Source organism: Pezoporus occidentalis, unplaced genomic scaffold (assembly GCF_034315485.1).
Source record: "Pezoporus occidentalis ecotype Australia unplaced genomic scaffold, CSIRO_AGI_Poc_V1 ctg117, whole genome shotgun sequence".
In the NCBI taxonomy this organism is placed as follows: Eukaryota; Metazoa; Chordata; class Aves; order Psittaciformes; family Psittacidae; genus Pezoporus; species Pezoporus occidentalis.
The window spans coordinates 1,036,575-1,057,038 of NW_026912961.1; positions in this window are offsets into that span (position 1 = coordinate 1,036,575).

Below are 20,464 nucleotides of genomic sequence, written 5' to 3' on the forward strand. Positions count from 1 at the left end.
AAAGCATTTCTTCCTTATAGCCAATCTAAACTTCTCCTGTTTAAGTTTTAACCCATTATCCCTTGTCCTAACACTACAGTCCCTAATGAAGAGTCTCTCCCCAGCATCCCTATAGGCCCCCTTCAGATACTGCAAGGCTGCTATGAGGTCTCCACGCAGCCTTGTCTTCTCCAGGCTGAACAGCCCCAACTTCCTCAGCCTGTCTTCATACGGGAGGTGCTCCAGTCCCCTGATCATCCTCGTGGCCCTCCTCTGGACTTGTTCCAACAGTTCCATGTCCTTTTTATGTTGAGGACACCAGAACTGCACACAATACTCCAAGTGAGGTCTCAGGAGAGCAGAGTAGAGGGGCAGGATCACCTCATTCGACCTGCTGGTCATGCTCCTTTTGATGCAGCCCAGGATATGGTTGGCTTTCTGGGCTGCAAGCGCACACTCAAGCTGGCTCATGTTCAGTTTCTCATCGACCAGCATCCCAAAATCCTTCTTTGCAGGGCTGCTCTGAATCTCCCCTCTTCCTGACCTGTAGCTGTGCCTGGGATTGCTCCGACCCAGGTGTAGGACCTTGCACTTGTCATGGTTAAACTTCATGAGGTTGGCATCAGCCCACCTCACAAGCGTGTCAAGGTCCCTCTGGATGGCATTCCTTCCCTCCAGGGTATCAACCGAACCACACAGCTTGGTGTCATCGGCAAACTTGGTGAGGGCGCACTCAGCCCCACTGTTCATGTCACCAATGAAGATGTTGAACAAGACCAGTCCCAGCCCCAGTCCCTGAGGGACACCACTCGTTACTGGTCTCCAGCTGGACATTGAGCCATTGACCACGACGTCTTCCTAATATTTAGTCTAAATCTACACTCTTTCAGTTTAAAGCCATTCCCCCTTGTCTGTTCTTATCTACCCTTGTAAAAAGTCCCTCTCCAGTCCAGGTAGGCCCCCTTTAGTTACTGGAAGGCTGCTGTAAGGTCTCCCTGGAGCCCTCTCTTCTCCAGGCTGAGCAAGCCCAACTGTTTCTTCCTGTCTTCATAAAAGAGGTCCTCCAGCCCTCTAAACATCTTCATGGCCCTTCTCTGGACTTGCTCCAACAGGCCTATGTCCCTCCTGATTTGGAGGCCCCAGATCTGAAGCCAGTACTCCAGACATGCCTTGAAATACTGTCAATAGATAGGTCAGCGCATGCAGAGCAGTAGAAATCACACTACCCTTTTAAATTGTATTTTCCGTTTAAGGAAGACATAATATACATCAATATGTAATTATATCAAAGTATCGGTGGCCTTGGAAGATAGCCAGTTTTATCCAGGATCTTCTTCTACCCCATTATTGAAGTCACTGGGGAAGATAGATATATTCTGTTTGGCTACATCTGTGCACAGGTTTGACCTAAATCAGTGAAGTTAGTGGAGATTTCATGCTGCAATGCAGACATGGAAAAAAAGAATGGACAGGAACATCAGGAAGAAAACACATCCACTATTGAAAAGGGGCTTCGGTTAAGGACTGATAGTTGTTGCAGATGATGTGGACTTCAGGCAGCTGTATAGACCACATGATTAGGGCAACTACCATCTCCCTGATGAGGGCATACCGCAAAAATTCTCTTAAGCCTTTCCTGTGATACATTCTTTGCCAAAGCCTCAGGAACTGTGATGATTCACCTCATTCTTGCTAACTTCTTTGAAACATCCAACAAGGCAATCCCTATGGTCATTTGGCTCATCAGCTTCCTGTTTCTCCTGAAACCCAGATGTAAGAAATAATCTAAGATGGCTGAAGAAAAAGAGAAAAGAAAAAGAAAAAAGTTGGCTGAGCATTTCAAAACCTTCACACACGGCAGAAATTTGGGTGTCATTTTCCTCATGTTTCATTCATACCTTTAAGAGAAGAGGAAAGGAAAACATTCTCTTAATCAAAATCCCAGCCGCACTTCCTGAGTCAATGTGTATTGCAGATGGGAAGACTCAGAAGCAGATTGATTTTTAATCAACATTAAATAAAGAAGAGCATCTGCTTCATATAGTAAAAATGTATGCTGTAGTCCTAGTCATCTGACACTGCTGATGACAGCACCACTGACTCCACAATAGGCAAAGTAAGGTGGTAGCACAATGCACACCACCTGGCAAAGGTGACCTGTGGTAAAAAACATATCTAAAAATCAGTGCTCAATACTTCATTTACCACACCTTGGCACCAGAAATTGAATGATAAAAAGAGTAACTCATCATAAAATACATAAAAGATTTCTTCCTCAATACAGAAATGCATCCAAAACAAAATGCATCCAAACTGTTCAAACAGCCAACATTTCCCAAATGACTGCAGACAGGGTCTACTCTTTGTTCTCTGTTTGCAGTCTCATTGTCTTTTAAGCAAAGAAGTGTGAAAACAAAAATGGTTTGGAAAATTGTCTGGAACATTTTATTCCCCATACAACTTGCTATTTGCAAGTGAAGGGATTCCTATTTCAGGAGAAGGAGGAGAGCTTTATTTTCATTCAAGCTAGTAGCTATAAGCACACTGCCGTGATTTGTTACAGTTGTTTTTAAGCTTTAAAACCCAAAATCACAAACAAGCATAAAACCAAGGTGTTTTAGGAACTGTGAATAGAAAACAAATATCATAGCTGATATGAACAATGCGTCAGTAACTTGGAGGCTAATTTTTTTTTAAGTCATCCAGAAAATATTGGCAAATTATTATCATGTTTACAAAAATAGGTTTACTTTGACACTGAACCATCCACAAAGAATAAATGTTTTCTAAAGAATTAGTTTCCAAGAAAAACAATTCAACTGGCTATAAAATTGTGATAAAGATGCTAAACTAAAAACAATAAACCAAGCCTAAGTGCAATAATCTGCTAAAGAGTCTGAAGCACACTTTATATAGCTACTTTGGGAAAGAATTTGGAACTCAGGACAAAAGATACGGGTGTTTAAAAAGTCAAGAATTTCTCCAGTTAATTGTAATGGGATTTGACTTAAAAGCTTCTCTAGGCCTACTTTATAAATTGGACTACTGAGTGCTGTTTAGCAGAATCATAAGCTAATGTCAGAAAAGTGTTAGCAGGTAAAAGAAAAAGGCGCTGCAGAGCTAAGAAGCCCCCCAGACTCAGGGTTCCGTTGCAGAGGAATCTCTAGGACACAGTAGTATTCATTTTTGAGTTTTTTCTGGCAGTCCAAGGTTTTACTTTTGGCTGATGTTAGCCTGGTAAATTCAAGGGCAAAGTAAAGCCTTGACTTTCTTATCATTTTGAAGTATTAGTAACTTATTAGTTACTACATTCTAAGAGGACAATCAGCCTAGCCTATGCTTGTTAAAACACATTATTCCAAAGGTTCTAGAGTAATTTTTGAAGTCAGTTTTAAGGACTAAGAGCAGGTCTTTTAAAGACCTTAAAGACAATTCAGATTACCTTCACTGCCAGTTAAAAGAAAAGAGGAGAAAAAAAAATGTATCCTCTCCTTATGATCAGAAGGAAAATAGCTGTGTAGCAGCCAGAAAAAAAACCCTGACCCTCCTTCTTCCTGAGGGCTGAGTACTCTGACTCTCCTTTCCAAGGAGCTGCAGCTTCTAGTGCTCACCTAATACCACTGTGGGTATCAAAGCAAAATTCCGTTATGAAAATCAGGATGGGAGGGGCGTTTAGTGGAAGAAGGAAGAAGTGCCCATATATAAGAAGTACATTAATGGTAACTCTAGAAGGAGAAAGGGAAAGCTTAAGAAAAGTGGTAAGTAGCTCATCTGAGGTGTTCCTTGGGGTGTAAGTCCTTACTCACTTCTTAAAATCATGATATCTAGCAGTCAGTGAAGACCGAGCTTGCATTCAGTGTTTCCTGAAAGTCTGAAAGCAGAACACTTATCTTTGGTTTAGTTTCACATGCATGCCTTTCTCTTTTGTCTTCTTGTCTTGCTTCATGTTTTTCGTATTCATGTTTGAATGTTCCATTTTTTTACAATGGTTTAATAATCATAGAATCATAGAATCATAGAATAGTTAGGGTTGGAAAGGACCTTAAGATCATCAAGTTCCAACCCCCCTGCAGTGGGCAGGGACACCTTACGCTAAATCATGTCACCCAAGGCCTCATGCAACCTGGTCTTGAACACTGCCAGGGATGGAGCATTCACAACCTCCCTGGGCAACCCATTCCAGTGCCTCACCACCCTAACAGGAAAGAATTTCCTCCTTATAGCCAATCTAAACTTCCCCTGTTTAAGTTTTAACCCATTACCCCTTGTTCTATCATTACGGTCCCTAATGAAGAGTCCCTCCCCAGCATCCCTATAGGCCCCCTTCAGATACTGCAAGGCTGCTATGAGGTCTCCAAGCAGCTTTCTCTTCTCCAGGCTGAACAGCCCCAACTTCCTCAGCCTGTCTTCATACGGGAGGTGCTCCAGTCCCCTGATCATCCTCGTGGCCCTCCTCTGGACTTGTTCCAACAGTTCCATGTCCTTTTTATGTTGAGGACACCAGAACTGCACACAATACTCCAAGTGAGGTCTCAGGAGAGCAGAGTAGAGGGGCAGGATCACCTCATTCGACCTGCTGGTCATGCTCCTTTTGATGCAGCCCAGGATATGGTTGGCTTTCTGGGCTGCAAGCGCACACTCAAGCTGGCTCATGTTCAGTTTCTCATCGACCAGCATCCCAAAATCCTTCTTTGCAGGGCTGCTCTGAATCTCCCCTCTTCCTGACCTGTAGCTGTGCCTGGGATTGCTCTGACCCAGGTGTAGGACCTTGCACTTGTCATGGTTAAACTTCATGAGGTTGGCATCAGCCCACCTCACAAGCGTGTCAAGGTCCCTCTGGATGGCATTCCTTCCCTCCAGGGTATCAACCGAGCCACACAGCTTGGTGTCATCGGCAAACTTGGTGAGGGCGCACTCAGTCCCACTGTTCATGTCAGCGGCAAGGATGTTGAACAAGACCGGTCTCAACACTGATCCCTGAGGGACACCACTCATTACTGGTCTCCAGCTGGACCGCTTCTAGATCACTTTCAGAGCAGCATGCAGCAGAGGACTGTGTGTCCCTTTAGAGAACTAGACTTTCTTTGAGAATCCCTGATGATGAAAAGCTGTACTTATTTTGTCATGCAAAATATGCAATTTAATGTGTACTCATCTTAGGAGGTGTCATGGAAAAAAGACCTAACTAAAGTCTTCTGATCCACTGCCCAAAATATATTGCATTTAGTCACTTCATATATTTTAATGAAAAAGGTCTTTTAAAAATGTGCGTATTTAAAGATAAAACAACCCCCCAAAATTTAAAATAATTACACTGTAAATGTCAGTCCTTCATGAATGAAGTAATGAAGCATATAAAGCAGCAGCAGGGACCCACTGTCAAGCAGGTACCCATTTTGTAAAGCTTTCAGCTCTAAAACTGATCATAACATCTTTAAAGGGATATTATCTTTCTGTGGCCGAAGTCCATTTCTTATCTCCTTTGGCTGTTTTAATAGAAAATCTCAGCTCCCTTAGCATGGTCTCATGGCAATCTTGCATCAACCAACCTATATGTGCTTCTTCAGTCCCCATCCTAGGCTAGAGCTATGCAGTTTCCCCATGCACCCACAGTCACACAGGAAGGTGAATGGCTAGAAGGGAAAAGCAGATCCTGCAAAACCGTGTAAGAGTTTGATTCTTCTCCAGGCATGGTGTTTTCCTTTGTAGTCTGTTGGAGAAATCAGAAAATAGTTGCAGTGCAATAGGGCAGTTATTTGCCCAGGACAAAACTGTCACATTTCACCTGCATACAGATGGTTTTTCACAAAAAAAAACCCACTTCTTTCCTGAAAGGCTGACAAAAATATGCATGTTCTGCAGCAAGTCACAGCCTTCTGAGTATAGCACTCACAAACATTGCTGGTTGTTGCTGATTTTCAAAAGGCTCTCCTGCAGCATAGTCAGTCCACGACATGAGGTATTTGCCCCAAGCAGCATGCTGCTCTTTCCCCGAAGCTCAGACAGCAAGATACATACGATGCCTTTTCTACATAGTGAGGGAAGGTCACTATGATACAAAAAAAAAATAATCCAAAAGGTGTACTTCTCCCAGATAACCCACAGTCAGTCCCTGATGAAGTTTCCTTACGTCTTTCCTCAGGGAGCTCCAGCTTGGCTGCACGCAAGAAGAAATACATAGGAAAGCTTGTGTTTGGCTGAGTATAACACATCTGTACTCCCTCAGGAACACATTTTAAATGTGCTGCCTTCTACTCCAAAAATTTATTTGGCAGAATGCTTATTAACCATATTTGTTTTGTGGTTTTGTATCTATCTTTATAAACGATGCAGGGAATAGTGAAGCCCAGACTCAGGCATAATTTAAGAGGATCAGGAAACACATATATATGACTTCTGCTTCATACATCGTTAAAGAATAGTGACTTTTGTCCCCAGCAGCTTCACAAAGGTGCTATAGGATCCCAGGAGTGGATTCTGCCTGCTCCTTTCTGACTATCAGGTCAAATCCTAAATGTTACATACAGCGTTGCAGGAAGCAAATAATACTTAAGATGTTGTCCTGGGTTCAGCTGCTTAAACCATGACAGATGTGTATTTTTTCCTAACAGGAACTGCATGTAGTAATATTTTTATGCTATTTTGTTATTGTCCTTATACTCTTCTGGAAATGTCAATATAGTGGAAAAGTGAAAAATTAGTCTGTAATGTTGCATTCTAGAGGAATGCATAGGAGAAAATTCATCTCCCTTCTTTTCTAAGTATACTTTATAGAAACAGAAACAGAACAGTCAGGGCTTTAGAGACATACAAGCAGAAATCACTTTTTGGCTTTGAAATTTGGTTCACTTTGTGCACCCAAGTGAATTTATTGGCAAGAGTCAGAGCATATGGAGAAAGAGACCGGTGTAAATTGGAAACAACTCTGCAGCAGAAGGCTTCTCTCACACAAATAAAATCCCACAAATAAACTGAACCTTTGGAAAGATATTACAAGTCCCATGCTATTCACCAGAGAAAGGGGAGATTTTTTAAAACAGCTGACTTGCAAAGAATGTTACTAACAACCATTTTCTCAATAAAACCACACTTAAGCAAAGACTACCTAAATCCTACGTTCCTTAATAAATCCTACCAAACAGTTATAATGTCTAAATTAAGGCTTTTATAATGACAAGCAGATTTCACAGGTGAAACAGATTTTTTGTTTATATATTTAATCCACCCCTTTGGGCTTAAGAAGATCCTTTCTAAAATGGACACAGGTGCTGCACAGAGATTTGCTCTTCTTGGGGTAGTTACTTTACATGTAGGTGTCAACATAAAGCACTTATGAAATAAGAAGTTACTTTTTTTTTAATTCTAATAAAATTAAGAGTATCACTGAAGCTTTTTCTTGTATAACGTTGGCTCCTTCTTTGCTGGTTAAAGAGTCAGTATGTTTGCATAAAGTATTGATCAATGTACAAGGGTGAGACGGAACCTGAGCTGTTGCTTGTGTGGCGCTGGATGAAACAGATTCAAACCACGATCCAGTTGTGATCTCCTTCTTTCTTCAAAGGGCTGTACGACAGCTGAGATTATCATAAACTTGGAATAAACCTAGGTTTTATCAGCATATGAAACTTAGGAAACAACAGGTCCTCAATTCAGTTCACTTCTATACGCATGTGCAGCCTCACTCTCCAGGGACAATAGGCTGTAATATTCTAATGTGTTTTGCAATCCAGGGCCTGTTTCTTACTGCAGTTATTGTGCTGTCTCTTAACTGAGGAGTTTGTCAGGAAAAACCCTGAAGGTGGAAAGAATGAAGTAGAAAGGCCATCAAAAGCTTCTAGCATAACTGATAAAAAGTTTTTGGTATTCCTGTGTCTCTCTCAGGTATGCTATTAAACATTCTCTGGTTGACACTGAATACAGGAATTCCAGAAATGTAATAAAGCCATAGTTTTGTGGTGAAATCATCCATGGTGTGGGTTGAGTTTTGAAAAATGATGGATTTCCTTGTTGTATGGAAAAGCCAAAAAAGTTCTGCTTTTTGGATTTTGAATTGCATATAATATTTTGTTGTTCCTACAGTTCTGCTCTGAGATGCTTTTCTAACAATAAATCCATTTAAACAGTAATTCAGGATGATACAGAGCGCAACAGAATCTGGATGTTCCAGATTATGCTTTTAAAATGCACATGCATGTTTGCAGCTGAGTTGCTGAATACATTGCTGTCTTTTAGCTAGTATGCATTTAGCCCATCAGATTACAAAAATCAATTTCTTCACTGTCTTTTTTTGCAGATGTTAGTTATCTCCATAACAAATATGTATAGGCAAATAATACATTAGAGAGTTCTCTGATTGCTTTCCCTATTGTGGACAGCTAGTTATCACTAGATTTCTTATGTGTAGACAGTGATTGCATGCAGTATCCTAAGTGCAGATACCTTCATGTGTCCTAGGAAAAGCAGTGTCAACCAGTCTTGATAAACTCATATTTATAACTTACAAGTGTTCAGCTACAAAGAGAAATAAGATTTTAAAGATGGGTTGTGGGTTTCTTCAGGAATTTTTGTGTGCAAGCATTACCCAATGAAGAGAGTAAAAAAAATTGTGCTCTCAAAGTCAAGCAGTTAAATGTACCCAATAAACCCTAAATGACGCAAAACATATCTGGCTTCAGGTTTTGCAATGCACTCCATAAATGAATTTTGATTAGTCACAGGTTTGCAAATCTACAAAGTAAACTTGTGTCCAGTGTCTCCTAATGCAGAACCCACTTACGGTATTCTGCTGAAAACCTTGCAAAATTTGTATTTCGCCAGCTTTATGAGCTGTTTTGTGGGCCTTTAGATTTTTGGCTTGCTCAACATGAAGCACAAAGCAAAATTCAAAGCCAAAGATTCTATATGGGTAGAAGGAGGAGAAAGTGATCATGCGAACAGACTATGGGTCCACAGCCAACCTTGCATAGGACTACTCTCTCTCCCCCCACCCCCACACCTCTATATCTAAGCAATTCATGTTTCAAAACTCAAGCCCAAACACGGGAATCAGGATTTAAAGCATGAGTTCCATTTACTTTTCTTATTTGACTGGTATAATTTTAGAAACAGAAGGTTTTTGGCAAAATGTTGTCTTCTGCAGTAAAGCCATACTTTGAGGCTTTACTCGTGCTTATGTGGTTCCAGGTAGGTGTTAGACTCTTTTTGGAGAGAATAGCTTCTGGGGCAGGAAAATTAAAAACCAGTCCAATATGGGTAGTAATGGAGGGAGACAATAAATTACCAGTACAATTTATAATCTTTATATAAAATGGCATAATAAAAGTCTAACTTTTCTTTTACAGAATGCACACTTCAGATTTTGGAGTCAAACAAGAAAAGTAGTCATGCCTGTGTGTTTTTAAAAACTTTAAGCCAAGCACCCAAAAACTGCTCAGATCTGTATCACTGTCACTAGTGTTTCCATTTAATTTGTCATTAAGAAAACCATCTCAATCTGGTACTTTGGTATTTCTCTAAGATTGTCAGAGGCAATTTGGGTCCATATCTGGCAGTAAGGAGGTGATGTCAGTAGACAGGGGTAGAAAATCTTGTGTGGCCAAAGGGTAGCTTTGAGAAAAGGGAAAGCAAGAAGAGGATGATGTTTGGAAGAAGGTCTCACCTACAGAAAATGTATATCCAGTCATTCCCTTACTAATGCTCAGTAAATAGAGTAAACATTGTGTCCATCAGAGCCAGAACTTCAATGTGGCTTTCCTTTTTGCTAGAAGAGAGGAAAAAATGCCCACAATGAATTGTGCACTTTGAGTGCAACCAGAATAAATAACCAGAGGAACATGCCGGCATGCAGTCTCCCAAAGGAGACAGAAAGCTATAGGAACTGTGTAGAACAGAGGATTAAAACCACCCTTTGTTTCATCCTTTACTTCATCTATTCTGGTTTATCTCTCTGAATGGTCTGGAAGAAATGATATGTGTAACCCATTTTGTGACGTTTCAAACATATCCCAGATGTCAGCCCTCAGTGTCAGAGTAGGGAAGTCTGTTTGTTTATAGAGAAATGCAAGAGCTGCAATTTATGGTCTGACAAAATCACTTTAATAACTGATTAGTGAGTTAGTGGGTTTTTGGTACTCTGCTTCTACTAACCACTTTTCTGCCATTAATTGCCATGTCTTGTTTTATGACTTCAAAGATACCCATAACAATGCTAGATGGCAAATGGACAAAGAGCAGCCAATAGAACTGGTTTTTAATTTAAACAAAACAAGAACAAATACAAGTGCTATTTATCCCAGCTAGAAATTTACCTTTTAAAAAATTAAAATCACCACTAAACTATGCTGTTGTTTCCAGTGTTTGGGCACAACATTAAAAACTCCTTGATTTTTATAAAGGTCAGATTCTTTCACAATTGGAAAACATCTGTCAGAGAAGTTTGGTCAAACCAAACAGGCACTTCTGCAGTCTTTCACTGCACCAGCCAATAAAGCAGAAAATAATAAGAAAAAAAAAATAGCAAGAAGGAGCAGATGTTGAGCTCATATCTTTGGCTTTTCCAAAGCTGCAGAAACAATCAGATGAGAAGACATAGCTATAACATGTTTGAAATGGATTGAGGTGGCTGCACTTATTTTGCATAACTTTGTTTCCTACCCAAGGTCATAAGCTCCTCTCTGGAAATACACTGCATCACAGGTTTTAAGTGGAAAAGAAGGGAGTTTGGGTGGAAAGCTAGAGGCAGGACTCAGGGCTGAAATGATGGAAGAGACAGGGCAAAAAAACCAACTGAATAGCAGGAAGGAGGGGCAATATTTACATGGAGTGGCACTGTGTTTCACAGATGTGCAAGGGAGTATAAGCATGACAGCTACATGATGATGGGTTTTGCAAGGCCAATGGAAAAGCTGGGAGCTACCCCTATGGCTTTGCAGAGACCACACAGTGAGGAATCAGCTGGCAGCTCAGATTTGTGACCAAGCCACATCACTGTGAGCACCCTTAGTATCATTTCAGACTCATAGTCTCAGGTCTGACAAGGGTCTTGAGAATGTGCTGAGCCTGCAAGGGCTCTGATGTGCTCTACCCTGATCAAAGCAGGGAAAAGATTTGCATACCTTGCTTATATAGAGTTATACTCAACTCTGTTGTAATGCAGTCCATGATGTTCCGGTCATTCATTTATGACAATGAAAAATTCAGTTTCCTATCCCTGCTTTCTTCCTCTGTCTCACACATGCGGGTTGCCTGCAGCCGCTTTGCGTTCGTGGGAAGGTTTGACTGGATCTCCAGAGAAGTGCCTAGAGGCTGTCTGAACTCTGGTCCTGGCAGAAGATTTTGTGATGAAAGCCAAGAACTGGAAATGAGGAGACCCCCTGCAGCCAGCAGTGTGCTGTCCTGTGAGCTCAGGCAGCCTGCTCAGGGTTTCACATAAATTCTTCAAAACTGGAATAACTTCACTCCCCTGTCCCTTACGAGTAGCATGAGGGGAAATCAGATTGCACAGATGCAAAAGATGTAGAAAGAGCATTCAGATCCATTCTGCCTCACAGCCACAAACCCAAAGACAAACCTACTTTTGTTTTGGTATCATGAAAGGAAGAAGAAATTAGCGTTACAGCATTTCACAGGCTGAACTGTGTCACTTGGCTCCAGACACTTTCATTTTCCTGGGAGAAAAACTTTTCTGGGTTATTTGTCCTGTCTAGACAGGCTGCAGAGAGATCTTTTACAGCCATCTTATCCCATGAGACAATGGGGGGAAATCTGAGGTTTTGGCTTTGTGTGCAGTATTTGTCACCTATCTAGAGAAGATGTCATATCTTCCCTGGGCAAACTGCCTATAGCTATTGGTTTTCCTGTCTTAACTTATTAAAAAGTCCAATTTCTGGAGAGTAGTAACTGCCTTCAAGGTTGTGGAATTTAGGATCAGTACATTTCTCAGTAATTCTGCACGTTTCCCTGCTTCACAGTCAGTTTTCATCATTTTGGATCCTTTGCATAAAGTAATCATCTCTTTGAAGAAGGCTTAAAACTGGTACTGAAAACAAGATGATGAAATATATCCTGAGGTGAACAAATATAGAGGAGTCTAGAAATGCGATCTTGTCTCTTTGCAAGCCTGTGTTATTTCATTCACCCAGACTACTCATACTTGCCATTATCTTTTCCCCAGTTTTGCTTTGGACAGAGATTTTTCCTGTGATGAAATATTTCCCCTAATTCAGCAACAAATTATCTTGCTAGATAAGAATTATCCAGCTGCATAAAGTGAGCCATATTCTTTGCCTGCACCTGACTGCAAAAAATAAAAATCAAAAAATGTATACAATGGTTTTATAAAGAACCCTGTCAGCACTTGCTAATTAGAAACAAAAACTTGGTTGAAACATGGGACAAGGAGAGGACTAATTAAAACTACTGGGAAGGAGTTATTAGCTTCTATACATATTTCTAATCACTTGGTGGTATGACTTCTTGCAGTTGAAAAACAAATGTGACAGGTTGCATTAAAAAAAGTATTGAAACATTAACTGAATTTTCTCCTTTTTCAGCAACATTCTTAAACAGGTATTTACTTTTAAAACATCCACCCTCCAGTGGCACAGGCGAATGGAGAATAGGTGTTGTGGTCAGTTCATCACACTTTGTCTCTGCTGCTACTTCTTCTTTGGGGTACTTCTGGTACTCTGCTGGTACTTCTTCTTTGTACTCCTCACACCCTTCCCCTCTTCCAGTGTAGGATTCATTGAACAGGAGACAGTCCTCCATGAACTTTGCGATGTGATTTCTTCCCACAGGATACAGCTCTTTACAAAGCCTGTAGTAAACCCACAGCGTGGGTCCCTGTGGGGTCCCATTTCCTGCCAGGAGCCTGTTTCAGTGCAGGCTTCCTACAGGGTCACAGCCTCCTTCAGGCATTTCCCTGCTCCAGTGTGGGGTCCTCCATGGGCCACAGGTGAATCTGCTCCACTGTGGGCCTCCATGTGCTGCAGCCTGCCTCATCATAGTCTGCACCATGGGCTGCAGGGGAATCTATGGAGTACCTCCTCCTTCTCCTTCCTCATTGACAATGGTGTCTGCAGACCTGTTTCTCTCACATTCTCATTCCTCTTTTCAGCTGCAATTGCTGTTGAACAGTAACTTTTTTCTCTTCTTAAAATCGTTATCCCAGAGATGTTACCACCATCACTGAAAGGATCAGCCTTCTTCAAGCCATCTGACATTGGTTCCATAAGACATAGGGAAAACTTATAGCACCTTCTCACAGAAGCCATCCTGTAGTCCCCACCATTACCAAAACCTTGCCACACCCCCCTTGGTATATCCAAGTTAATTGCATGTCACTTTGGTTTGGTGAATGGACTGTCCCACTGAGGTTCAAGGATAAAAGCAAATACTGTATGCTAGAAGCTATCTGCCTCATCATGTTGGTGGTGAGAGTGTAAAAGCATTTGCAGCTATGTCATAGCAGTGCCAGATGGATAGTTTGTAGTATGTTGTGAACAGCAAGGTGGATAAGAGCTTTAAAACCCCACCATAACCAAAGTCTGACCTAGCCCAACATTCTGCCTCCAGCAATGTCCAGTACCAGATGTTGAGGAAAAAGGCATATTTCTCTTAATACTTCCCTAACATCTAATGATAAGCAGACCAATAATTTCCTGGGCCTTCATAATCAGTAGCCCCTGATGGAATTTTCTTTGAATTTGTGTGATTCTTTCTTGAAACCCTGAACACTTAACGTGCACACTTAACATCCACCCCTGTGGAGCATTCCAGCTTAACCGCACACTCGGTGCAGAGGTATTTTGGGTTGGTTTTTTTTTCCTGCTTTCATTTCATTTGATGTTCTCTGGTCCCGGATAGAGCAAATGGTGAATACCCTTTCCCTTTTATTTTTTCCATTGCACTGATTACTCTATTAGCAACTACCAACAACCTCAATCGTCTTTCCCATAGAGATCGAGTCTATTCAATTGTTCATTGAACAAAAGCACTCGATCGTTCTTGCTATTTTTCTCTTTGCCTTTTCCATTTCTTCTCTGTCCTTGAGAGACCACACTGTATTCAAGTTGTGAGAAAATAAAGGTTACATAGTGGCATAAGGACATTTTCTGCTGTGTTATTTATTCTTTCCCAAATAATTCCTGGCATTTGGTTTGCCATTTTGACCCATATAGAACAGTGGTTGACTTTATTAAAGAGTCTGTCTGTCTATCTATTTATCTATCTATTTTCTGTGAAAAGAAAAATCATATTTCCATATGGAAACAGCCACACAAGAAGTGCTCATAATATAAGTAAAACTGGAACTTTTTTTCTCCAACATGTCCCAGTATACAGATATCCACACTAACTTTTGTCTGCCATTTTCTTGCTTTATGTATCAGTGCTGTGAGCTCTTCCTGTAGTTCTCTTCAATCAGACTTTTTATCTCTTAAATTTCTTTTCCATTAGGCTAGTTACCTCCTAAATTGCTCTTAATAATCAGCAGATTCCAATATCTTCCACTTACTTTTCTGGGTCAGAAACTGTTTTGGGGCCCCTTGATGAACTTCTTCCACTATGAAAAGTGACTGTTGGTTCCTGTCACGTACTTCTATCACTTTTTTAAGTCTATGTAAGACTTATCCATCTTACGCTAAGGCTGGTTAGTTTCATGAACAACCCGCACTAAGGGACAATGCCGCTACTGATACTAAGTCAGGAGCTGTGCATTCTCCTTGAATCTCTGCCTCATGAAACAAACACTAGCCAGGTTGGATGGGGCTTTGAGCAACCTGGTCTACTGGAAGGTGTCCCTGCCCATGGCAGGGGGTTGGAACTAGGTGATCGTTAAGGTTCTACCAACTCAAACCATTCTATGGTTCTATAATACCAGGACCCGAAAATCCCCTTGGTGCTAGCTCAGATTCAGCCACAAGTATCAGGAGCTGTTAACATCCTCATAGCAGTTTGGTAGCTCTGGGTCAAGAGCAGTGGTGGGGACCTGTGCCCTCTGTCCCTGACAGAAAATGTTGCCTTCAGTCCCAGATGCAGTGGAACAACCAGCAACTCCAGCAGGTGTAGCTAGGCACATTCAACACCCCACAAGGTTTCTCACGGGGAGTTTTTCTTGGCTTATTACAACTCTCTGAGCCCTCCCTGTTATCTGTCAGCCAAACTCCTCAGGTATCTCTATTGTCCACACTCTCCTTCCACCTTTAACCCCTCACAATTTAAATGTTCATTAACTTCACACACAGTGTAGCTCCTGTTCCAAATGCGCAGCATAGTGACAGGGCAGTTGTTCCCTCTCCCTGTGCTGTGTGAGCACCCAAAGAACTTTTATCCCACAAGGCAATTGCTTGTGGCAAATTTAGTATATTTGGACAAGTGTTAACTGGAATAACTGTGTCATCTCTCTGCCAATTCATTGAAATGTGCTTGGGCCAAAAAACTAAGGGTACACTTCATTGCGGAGAACCCAGGGACTTTATATTCAGCAGAAGTGTTTTAAAATCAGGGTTAGAAATATATATTGCCTAGTTCTTAAGAATATTTACATGAATTATTTGAAATAGTTTATTGAAAAGCTGTTAGCCATAGCATGGTTTGCCTTAAAGTTATGCTCTCAACCAGCTCTCTGCTTTCTTTCTATGTAACATCAGAAACTACCACTGATACAGATAAGTAACTTACACCACCTGAAATACAGAAGTAACAGCTTTACATGTTTTCAACCTGGTTGTTCTGGGGACAACATCAGCTAAAGTAAAGTTTTAATTAAAATAAGGGAAAAGGAGCATGAGAGCAGGGAGTTAGACCAGTCACCTCCCTGATGCCTTGTTCCAGTTCCGAAATAAAATCACCACAATCCATTTAAGACACTAGTCAGAAATTCAAGTTGAGGGAACCTAAGCTGAAAGTAATTAGACTTATTTTTAGCCATCATGGCCAGACTAACACTGTCTGTACCTGACTAAAAAATAAAAGCCCCTGAAATCTCTTTGATACCAACAGATGGGTCTCCACTGTTACATTTCCACCACTTTTTGCCTACGTATTTATTAACATGTTACAAAGTATTTGAAGTCTTTACCACTTTCAGGGACAAATACAGCACTGGTAAAGTTATTTAGTCTATCTTCTCCCTCAGCAGAAATACAGAATAGTAAAAATATTCTTTGTGAGGAAGCACCATTCACTTGCAAAAGCAAGAGAAAATATAATGCTGCTTCCTTCCAGAAGAGCTTCTCCTTGTGGGACTGACAGGGAGACCCTCCACTTCCTATATCATGGTCCTTATGTTTCCTTCAGTGTTTCCATTTGCTACAAGCTGTCTGTCAATAGAGTGGGACAAAGAAGAGGAAATAGCTCTGCAGTAGCTTTTTGGGTTACTAATTATGAAGGTCTTCCCTTTGCATTTTGGCTGGTTGTTTAGGAAATCTCCCTCTAAAAGCTGAAAGTATCTTGGAACCATATCCTTCACAAGGATATGTATCCTTGGATATCCAAAGATATGAAAGTATTTTGGAACCATATCCTTCACGAGGGATTCTGTTGTTATTTTCCTCTGACACGTGGCTGCAAAAAGTTCTCCATTTGGTTATGGTTTTCATACAACATGACAGGTCCCAGTAGGTCCCAGCTCAAACCCAGAATTTCCCCTCCACACCTTCCCATTTAGCTGTACTGAAGCAACTGTTCAGACTAGGAGATGACGACATGACACCTGTGAAAATACAAGATCATAAGTACCATGATGTCATCACAAATCTGCAGGATTTTATTTTTTATTACAGTGTCTTTATTTCACACCAAATATTGCCCACAGGAAAATCCTGAGACTGTGCGTGTTGAGGCAGCGAGAACCTCAGCTCGAAACCCTGCCTGGGACCTTTGTGTGCAATTGCTATACTGCCCCACAGTCTCCAAAGTCCAGTTTCTTGTTAAGTTCCGTAGACTTTGGATGTAGTCCTACATGCACAGCCAAGAACAGTATCTTGTATATACACTACATTTTCTCCCTGCACGTGGCTGCAGGCAGCTCTTGGGCCAAGACAGTCAGGACTCCAGAACAGTGCCTGTTTTCTTTTGCCTGTCAAACAATAGGTTCCAAACCCCAAATCTGTGCTTCACTTAGTCTATGAGCTTTTTCCTGTCCTGTGGAAATCACCTGGAGACCTGGGAACCACACTTAAGCTTCCTCCTTCACTGACTCTCAAACCCAGGCTCCAAGCATTGCAGCAGAAACTAGAGGCATTCAGAGCCAGGATTTCAAAGGGCGAGGGCTGTGTTTGTGCACACAATATTTGAATGTACACTCATTGCATGCTTAATCCCCCTCACGTGCAAGAGAAAAGGGATGGATTTGCATTTGTAAGATAGCCTTGGCATGTCCCATAGCTCGCTTGGCTGAGGCTGCCATCTCCCACTTTGTGTGCGCCTGTGGTTTGCATTTGTCCATTTTGCTGACAGTGTGGGGGAGTATGTGGCCCCAGGAGGGATAAATTAGACTTTAATCTTTGACAGCCTGCCCCCATGCTTTTTCTAGCCATCTGGACACTTCCTAATCTGGCATTGCCCCGCACCACGGCTTCTGCCAAAGTTTGAGTGCTTTCAGCCATGCCTGATACTCCTGTAAGGCTCCATTTCTCTGGGCCCACTTGTGGCCTGGAAGGTGGCTCAGTCTTTCCTCCCTCTCACTTCAAGGACCTGAGGCTGAAAAAGCATGCAAGAAGAAAAACTGCCCTGATCACAGGCACACAGGGTTCGATTTTCTGTAGGTACAGGTTGAATAAATGATATCATACCTCGGGGCTTTTTTAAGCATGAGATTGATGCAGGCTCTGTCACCACAGAAGTGAACTACTCTGTGATGAGTAAATGAGCTCACAAAAGAAGTAATTAGCATAAGAGGACGGAAGGAGAAGATAGTTTGCTCAAACTGTTGATGTTGTCTTTACTGGGACAATTCAACTGACTATGCGCTTTGTGGTTTCATACTGTGTGGCTTCCATATAAATCTTTCTGCAGATACATTCATACACTATTTCATGAGTCCCCTGCTCTTTTCTCAGCAAAGACAGGTTGTGTGTCAGCCCCATTTCATTCTGCTGCCAGTGAACTTTGACAAGATTAGCAAAGCCTACAAACCCACCACTGCTTGCATTAGCCCACAGGGAAGGATGTTACAATGAGTGATATCCGATGATGGAAGATATTTATCTCCATGGCACCGTGAAGTTTACAAATATACCAGCTACAGCACAATTGCCCTTTTAATTTTTCTGGCTAAGCAAGTGCACTGTATTTTGAGGATAACTGATAGACTGTCAGACTTGTGGTCTTTAAAGGGTTAAAAAGGCCAGAGGCAGTGTGAGAAAGCTGTGGTTTTTTTTCACAACATTTCTAACAAGCTGAACAAAATCCAGGCCTGGTTTAATGAGCACATATTTTATACAAATAAGCTCAAACGAGCTTACCCATCTCTAATTAAACTAGAAAGGATGCATTTGTCCTAATTGGACTGCATAACTGAAGAATTAATTGTGGGGCTTCTTAGAATTACAATCTTACGGCCCAATTCACAGAAAATACCTTTATGGTAGGACATATGCAAGTTTGCTTATGTCTTTTTACCAACACATAAGCCCATGTGTGATTTTGATGCTTTGGTTTTGGGTTGGTTTGGTTTTTTTCAAACAACTGTTAATGCAGACATACATGGAGGTTAAGTACAGTATTTCAATATTCTAATTAGGCCATGAGAGAATAGCTCTCCATCACTGTAATTAGGTACTCAGTTAATTCCTACAGTGAAAATGCTGCGCTAACTTATTTACAAATATCAAAAGGGTGACTATTCCATCAACTTAGCCAGATCTGCAGAAACAGTCATGGGAATTCATATTTCCTTCCAGTAAGGCCTGGCACTGTGCATGGAACTGCAAGAAGCTTAGGAGCTGCTGGAAAAACATCTGCTGTGTTCAGAGTGCTCATTAAAACAGAGCAGGAACATTGCTGAACACCTTCTCTCTGTGAATCTTGCAATTCTCTCCTGCTCCATTTACCAACCGGAATAAGTTCCAATGACTGACCATGCTGTACAGCCAGCTCTGCTCTTAGAAGGGAATGACATGCACCCGCCCCAAGCACTGCCAGCAGGACTGTCAGCGCAGCTCTCACTCCAATATCTCACTGATGATACATGAGACATCACACTGCACAGCTGTCAGACACAAGCAGCGACATGTGGCAGGTTGGCAGTCATAAGAATCTCACTTTGGCTCATAAACTAAATACCTTCTATAAGACCCCCACCTGAAACCTTGCTTCTTTCTGTCCAGGCTCCTGTGACTTCAGTTTAGTTATTCTAAAGTACTGTTTTCAAAGTAGCAGAAGTGATTTAGGTGCATGGTTGTCTATTGTACTTTGCTTTGAACAAGATGTTGAATTCCTTCAAAAGGCCATGAAATTACCAGACACTCTTGAGAAAGAGTAGCTGTGAAAAACACCACTTTAATGTTTTTTATGCTCTAGCAATAGCAACAACTTAGGGATAATGCCAATTTTGTCATGACAAGGACTGAGTATAATAGCAGTCAAGACTTACAGATTTGGCTATATATCCATGTAGACAATGGAGAATAAACTATGAAGCATCGAGTGATGAGTTTTTCAGTCCCTTTCTGATTGTTCTGCTTGCAAAGAGAATGCTGTTGTTCTACAGCATAAGCAGTAAATATGTGTTATATTAACTGCTCAACTTTTGATTCCATTTGATCTTTCAACATGTAGGAAGTTTATTTGCTAGACTCATTTATTCTTCCTGTATCAGGTTTTCATTTAATAGTTCCAAAAGCACCTATCTGTCCTTTCCTTATTTAGAACTTTTTATTGCTTGAACCATGCCTGTTTTCAGTTATTTTCCAAGATGTACATGAATTGGACAGAAAACCAGAGGATCTTCCTAAATTAGACTCAGTAAATAGAAACACAGACCTGACTATGACACAAGACAAAATTAAAGACCTTCAAAAAAACCCAATCCTATCATACACTCAGTGCTGCAAATCTGGGTGGACCAAATTTAGCCTGGAAGTGCATAGAAGCTGGTAGAATTTTTCCTTCTTGCTTCAAAGCAAACCCTCACCCTCAATCAAAAGTTGTATCAGATATGGCAAAGGTATGTGTGCACTTTTCCACATGTCTTAAATTAAAGTGAAGGAACATAAACTAAAGGCCCTAGAGCAAAAGCTGTCAGCATACTTCTTGTGGGCAAAGTTCTGCTCTTAGCACTGTAGGGTGCCACTTCTAAACCAGGGGCACCAAGACTTTCTGCTTGTTTAGGTCCATGCTGAGAAAAGGGCTCAGCCCACAGTAGCCATGCATCTTGTGGTCAGGTTTCCCTAGCTGGGACCTGACTTCTAAGACCTGCCACCAAGAACATCTGCCATGATGCTGGGATACAGCCAGAAGCAGAAGCCTATCCACTTCTCAT